Below are 7,219 nucleotides of genomic sequence, written 5' to 3' on the forward strand. Positions count from 1 at the left end.
AGGGAGAGAGAGATGTGTTTCGGCCAAGAAGGGGAAGAGAGGGTGGTGTTTGATGAGCGGATAATTTATACGCTTTTTGACATTGTTTTTAGTATGTTTTTAGTAGGATCTAGTTACTTTTAGGAATGTTTTTAATAGATTTTGTGTTAAATTCACATTTCTGGACTTTACTATGAGTTTGTGTGTTTTTCTGTGATTTCAGGTATTTTCTGGCTGAAATTGAGGGACTTGAGCAGAAATCAGATTCAGAGGTTGAAAAAGGATTGCTGATGCTGTTGGATTCTGACCTCCCTGCACTCAAAGTGGATTTTCTGGAGCTACAGAACTCGAAATGGCGCGCGCTTCCAATTGCGTTGGAAAGTAGACATCCAGGGCTTTCCAGCAATATATAATAGTCCATACTTTGGCCAAGAATTCACGACGTAAACTGGCGTTCAACGCCAGCTTTCTACCCAAATCTGGCATCCAGCGCCAGAAAAGGATCCAAAACCAGAGTTGAACGCCCAAACTGGCACAAAAACTGGCGTTCAACTCCACAAATGGCCTCTGCACGTGCAACACTTAAGCTCAGCCCAAACACACACCAAGTGGGCCCCGGAAGTGGATTTATGCATCAATTACTTACTCATGTAAACCCTAGTAGCTAGTTTATTATAAATAGGACCTCTTACTATTGTATTAGACATCTTTGGATTACCTTATGATCCTTTGATCACGTTTTGGGGGCTGGCCATCTCGGCCATGCCTGGACCTTTCACTTATGTATTTTTAACGGTAGAGTTTCTACACTCCATAGATTAAGGTGTGGAGCTCTGCTGTTCCTCAAAGATTAATGCAAAGTACTACTGTTTTCTATTCAATTCATCTTATTTCACTTCTAAGATATCCATTCGCACCCAAGAACGTGATGAAGGTGATGATTATGTGTGACGCTCATCATCCTTCTCCTTTATGAACGCGTGCCTAACAAACACTTCTGTTCTACATGAAATAAGCTAGAATGAGTATTTCTTAGATCTCCTAACCAGAATCTTCGTGGCGTAAGCTAGAATGATGGCGGCATTCAAGAGAATCCGAAAAGTCTAAACCTTGTCTGTGGTATTCCGAGTAGGATTCAATGATTGAATGACTGTGACGAGCTTCAAACTCGCGAGTGCTGGGCGTTAGTGACAGACGCAAAAGGAGGGTGAATCCTATTCCAGCATGATCGGGAACCGACAGATGAATAGCCGTGCCGTGACAGGGTGCATGAGCATATTATTCACTGAGAGGAGGGGATGTAGCCACTGACAACGGTGATGCCCTTGCATAAAGCCAGCCATGGAAAAGAGTAAGACTGATTGGATGAAGATAGCAGGAAAGCAGAAATTCAGAGGAACGAATGCATCTCCATACGCTTATCTGAAATTCTCACCAATGATTTACATAAGTACCTCTATCCCTATTCTATTATTTATAATTCGAAAACCACATAACTGTTTTATATCCGCCTAACTGAGATTTACAAGGTGACCATAGCTTGCTTCATACCAACAATCTCCGTGGGATTCGACCCTTACTCACGTAAGGTATTACTTGGACGACCCAGTGCACTTGCTGGTTAGTTGTATCGAAGTTGTGACAAACTGTAAAACTAGATCAGAGTATCTGGCCTAAGAAGCCATTACCAGAGATCACAATTTCGTGCACCAGTGTTGTGTGAAAATGAGGAGGAATGGAGTATATATAGGGAAGGGAGGTGGGTAAGGTTTCGGCCATATAGGGTGGGTTTGGGTGGGAAATTGATTTTGAATTTTGAAGGTAGGTGGTGTTTATGAGGTAGGTTTATGGGGAAGAGTGGATGGATGTGAGTGGTGAAGTGGTGATAGGGAAGAAAGATTGAGGTGATTGGTGAAGAGTTTTGGGGAAGAGTGTTTATGGGATTGTGTGAAAGAGGGGTGAGAAGAAGTGAGTGGAGGTAGGTGGGGATCCTGTGGGGTCCACAGATCCTGAGGTGTTCAAGAATTTACAACCTTGCACTAAATTGGGCATGCAAAATGCCCTATCACACAACTCTGGGTGTTCAGCGCCAGATTGGTGCTTGTTCTGGGCGTTGAACGCCCATTTGTTGCCCATTTCTGGCGTTGAACGCCAGAACCATGCTTGTTCTGGGCGTTCAGCGCCAGCTCTTCTCCAGGGTGCAATTCTGGCATTCAAACGCCCAGATGCTGCCCATTTTGGGCGTTCAGCGCCAGAACCATGCTCTGTTCTGGCGTTGAACGCCAGCCAGATGCTTCTTACTGGCGTTTAAACGCCAGTGAGATCCTCCCCTAGGGTGTGATTTTTCTTCTGCTGTTTTTGATTCCGTTTTCAATTTTTATATTTATTTTGTGACTCCACATGATCATGAACCTAAGAAAACATAAAAAACAAATAAAAATAAAATTAGATAAATAAAAATTGGGTTGCCTCCCAACAAGCGCTTCTTTAATGTCAATAGCTTGACAGTGGGCTCTCATGGAGCCTCACAGATGTTCAGAGCATTGTTGAGACCTCCCAACACCAAACTTAGAGTTTGGATATGGGAGTTCAACACCAAACTTAGAGTTTGGTTGTGGCCTCCCAACACCAAACTTAGAGTTTGACTGTGGGGGCTCTGGTTGACTCTGTTTTGAGAGAAGCTTTTTATGCTTCCTCTCCATGTTTACAGAAGGATGTCCTTGAGTTTTAAACTCAAGGGAGTCCTCATTCAATTGAAGGACTAGTTCACCTCTGTCAACATCAATTACAGCTCTTGCTGTGGCTAGGAAGGGTCTTCCAAGGATGATGAATTCATCCTCATCCTTCCCAGTATCTAGGACTATGAAATCAGCAGGGATGTAAAGGCCTTCAACCTTTACTAATACGTCCTCTACTTGTCCATAAGCCTGTTTTCTTGAATTGTCTGCCATCTCTAATGAGATTTTAGCAGCTTGTACCCCATAGATTCCCAGTTTCTCTATTACAGAGAGGGGCATGAGGTTTATCCCTGAACCAAGGTCACACAGAGCCTTTTCAAAGATCATGTTGCCTATGGTACAAGGTATTACGAACTTTCCAGGATCCTGTTTCTTCTGAGGCAATCTCAGTTGATCCAAATCACTTAGTTCATTGGTGAACAAGGGAGGTTCATCTTCCCAAGTCTCAATACCAAATAATTTGGCATTCAGCTTCATGATTGTACCAAGAAACTTGGCAGCTTGCTCTTCAGTAACATCCTCATTCTCTTCAGAAGAGGAATACTCATCAGAGCTCATGAATGGCATAAGGAGGTTCAATGGAATCTCTATGGTCTCTAGATGAGTCTCAGATTCCTTTGGTTCCTCAGAGGGAAACTCCTTATTGATCACTGGACGTCCCAGGAGGTCTTCCTTCTTGGGATTCACGTCCTCTCCCTCCATTACAGGTTCGGCCATGGTGGTTATGTCAATGGCCTTGCACTCGCCTTTTGGATTTTCTTCTGTATTGCTTGGGAGAGTACTAGGAGGGATTTCAGTGATCCTTTTACTCAGCTGGCCCACTTGTGCTTCCAAATTTCTAATGGAGGATCTTGTTTCATTCATGAAACTCACAGTGGCCTTAGATAGATCAGAGACTAAATTTGCTAAGCTAGATGGATTCTGCTCAGAATTCTCTGTCTGTTACTGAGTGGATGATGGAAAAGGTTTACTATTGTTAAACCTATTTCTTCCACCATTATTAAAGCCTTGTTGAGGCTTTTGTTGATCCTTCCATGAGAAATTTGGATGATTTCTCCATGACGGATTATAGGTGTTTCCATAAGGTTCACCCATATAATTTACCTCTGCTATTGCAGGGTTCTCAGGATCATAGGCCTCTTCTTTAGAAGATGCCTCTTGAGTACTATTGGATGCAGCTTGCATTTCATTTAGACTTTGAGAAATCATATTGACTTGCTGAGTCAATATTTTATTCTGAGCCAATATGGCATTCAGAGTATCAATTTCAAGAACTTCCTTCTTCATAGACGTCCCATTACTCATAGGATTCCTCTCAGAAGTGTACATGAACTGGTTATTAGCAACCATATCAATGAGTTTTTGAGCTTCTGCAGGCATTTTCTTTAGGTGAATGGATCCACCTGCAGAAGTATCCAATGACATCTTAGCTAATTTAGACAGACCATCATAGAATATATCCAGGATGGTCCATTCTGAAAGCATGTCAGAAGGACACTTTTTGGTCAGTTCTTTGTATCTCTCCCAAGCTTCATAGAGGGATTCACCTTCTTTCTGTCTGAAGGTTTGAACATCCACTCTAAGCTTACTCAGCTTTTGAGGAGGAAATAACTTGGCTAAGAAAGCCTTGACTAGCTTATCCCAAGAGTTCAGGCTATCCTTAAGTTGAGAGTCCAACCATACTCTAGCTCTGTCTCTTACAGCAAAAGGGAAAAGCATGAGCCTGTAGACTTCAGGATCTACTCTATTAGTCTTAACAGTATCACAGATCTACAAGAATTCAGTTAAGAACTGAAAGGGATCTTCATATGGAAGTCCATGAAACTTGCAGTTCTGCTGCATCAGAAAAACTAGATGAGGTTTCAGCTCAAAATTGTTTGCTCCAATAGCAGGAATGGAGATGCTTCTTCCATGTAAATTGGAATTAGGTGCAGTAAAGTCACCAAGCATTCTCCTTACATTATTATTATTTTTGGCTGCCATCTCCTCTTCTTGTTCGAAAATTTCTGAAAGGTTGTCTTTGGACTGTTGTATTTTAGCTTCTCTTAGTTTCCTTTTCAGAGTCCTTTCAGGTTCTGGATCCACTTCAACAAGAATATTCTTGTCTTTGCTCCTGCTCATATGAAAAAGAGGGACAGAAAAATAATAATAATAATAGGGATCCTTTTTACCACAGTATAGAGGTCCCTGTGTGAATAAAAGAAAATAAGAAGAGAAAATCTGAACTCAGAGAGAGAGAGGGGGTTCGGATTTTTGGTGAGTGAGGAAGAGATGTTAGTAAATAAATAAACAAGTAGAAGAAGATAAGAGGGGGAAGTGAATTTTCGAAAATAATTTTTGAAAAAGAGTTAGTGGTTTTCGAAAATAGTTTTTGAAAAAGGTTAGTAATTTTTGAAATTTTAAAATCAAAAATTAAAATAATTAGTTAATTAAAAAGAAATTTTGAAAAAGAGGGAAGATATTTTCGAAAATTAGAGAGAGAGAGAGAGTTAGTTAGGTAGTTTTGAAAAAGATAAGAAACAAACAAAAAGTTAGTTAGTTAGTTGAAACAAATTTGAAAATCAATTTTTTGAAAAGATAAGAAGATAAGAAGTTAGAAAAGATATTTTGAAAATCAAATTTTTGAAAAAGATAAGATAAGAAGATATTTTTGAAAAGATATGATTGAAATTAGTTTTTGAAAAAGATTTGATTCTTAGAATCACAATTAATGACTTGATTCACAAGAAATCACAAGATATGATTCTAGAACTTAAAGTTTGAATCTTTCTTAACAAGCAAGTAACAAACTTGAAATTTTTTGAATCAAAACATTAATTGATGATGTTATTTTCGAAAATATGATGTAAAATTAAGAAAAAGATTTTTAAAAAATATTTTTTTTTGAAATTTTCAAAAATAGATAAGAAAAATGAAAAAGATTTGATTTTTTGAAAAAGATTTTGAAAAAGATAAGATTTTTAAATTGAAAATTTGATTTGACTCATAAAAACAACTAGATTTTAAAATTTTTTGAAAAAGTCAAATCTAATTTTCGAAATTTTGAGAGATAAAAAGGGAAGGATATTTTTTTGATTTTTTTTTTTGAATTTTCATGATGAGAGAGAAAAATTAAAACATCATTTTCATGTTTTTCTCTTTTCTTTTTGGATCAAAACAAGGAATGCATGCAAGAACACTATGAATGTCAAGATGAACACCAAGAACACTTTGAAGATCATGATGAACATCAAGAACATATTTTTGAAAAATTTTTAATGCAAAGAAAACATGCAAGACACCAAACTTAGAAATCTTTCATGTTTAGACTCTATGGATGCAAGAATGCACATGTAAAACAAGAAAAGATGCAAAACAAGAAAATATCAAGATCAAACAAGAAGACTTACCAAGAACAATTTGAAGATCATGAAGAACACCATGAATACATGAATTTTTCGAAAAATGCAAAGAATTTTTTTTAGAAAAAATGCAATTGACACCAAACTTGAAATTTGACTCAAGACTCAAACAAGAAACATGAAATATTTTTTTATTTTTATGATTTTTTTATTTATTTTTTTTTTGGATTTTTGTTTTATATTTTTCGAAAATTATTTGAAAAAGAAAAATAAGGATTCCAAAATTTTCAATATGAATTCCAGGAATCTTGTATTCTTAGTCTAAAGCTCCAATCTGAGAGTTAGGCATGGCTTAATAGCCAGCCAAGCTTTAGTATGTAATTACATGCACTGAAGTGATTAGTTGAATCCTCAGTCCAAAGGAATTTGGACATGGCTTCACAGCCAGCCAGGATTCAACAAATTATCATGAAACACTAGAATTCATTCTTAAAAATTCTGAAGAAAAATATATTTTTTGAAAACATTTTTTTTTCAAAAACAAAGGAGAAAATTTTGAAAGATTTTTAAAAATTTTTGAAAATAAAACAAAAAGAAAATTACCTAATCTGAGCAACAAGATGAACCGTCAGTTGTCCAAACTCGAACAATCCCCGGCAACAGTGCCAAAAACTTGGTGCACGAAATTGTGATCTCATGCAACGGCGCCAGAAACTTTGTACGCACGTCTTAATAAATCGTTTTTCATTCACAACTTCGATACAACTAACCAGCAAGTGCACTGGGTCGTCCAAGTAATAAACCTTACGTGAGTAAGGGTCGATCCCACGGAGATTGTTGGTATGAAGCAAGCTATGGTCACCTTGTAAATCTCAGTCAGGCGGATATCAAAAGGTTATGGAGTTTTCAAAATTAAATAAACATAAAATAAGGATAGAAACACTTATGTAATTCATTGGTGAGAATTTCAGATAAGCGTATAGAGATGCTTTCGTTCCTCTGAATCTCTGCTTTCCCGCTGTCTTCATCTAATCAATCTTACTCCTTTCCATGGCTGGCTTTATGTAAGGACATCACCGTTGTCAATGGCTACTTTTAATCCTCTCTGGAAAATGGTCTGATGCGCTGTCACTGCATGGCTAATCGTCTGGAGGCATCACC

At 37.8% G+C, this 7,219-nt stretch overlaps 1 non-coding gene across 1 annotated transcript; it reads left to right on the plus strand.

Moving 5' to 3' along the window:
* Positions 1–4,196: 4,196 nt before the first annotated feature.
* On the plus strand, positions 4,197–4,304 carry LOC148547377 (small nucleolar RNA R71). Its single transcript, XR_015898906.1, has one exon. It is a non-coding gene; the product is annotated as a small nucleolar RNA R71 (small nucleolar RNA).
* Positions 4,305–7,219: the final 2,915 nt, after the last annotated feature.

Source organism: Arachis ipaensis, chromosome B8 (assembly GCF_059453495.1).
Source record: "Arachis ipaensis isolate K30076 ecotype BB chromosome B8, ASM5945349v1, whole genome shotgun sequence".
Lineage (NCBI taxonomy): Eukaryota > Viridiplantae > Streptophyta > Magnoliopsida > Fabales > Fabaceae > Arachis > Arachis ipaensis.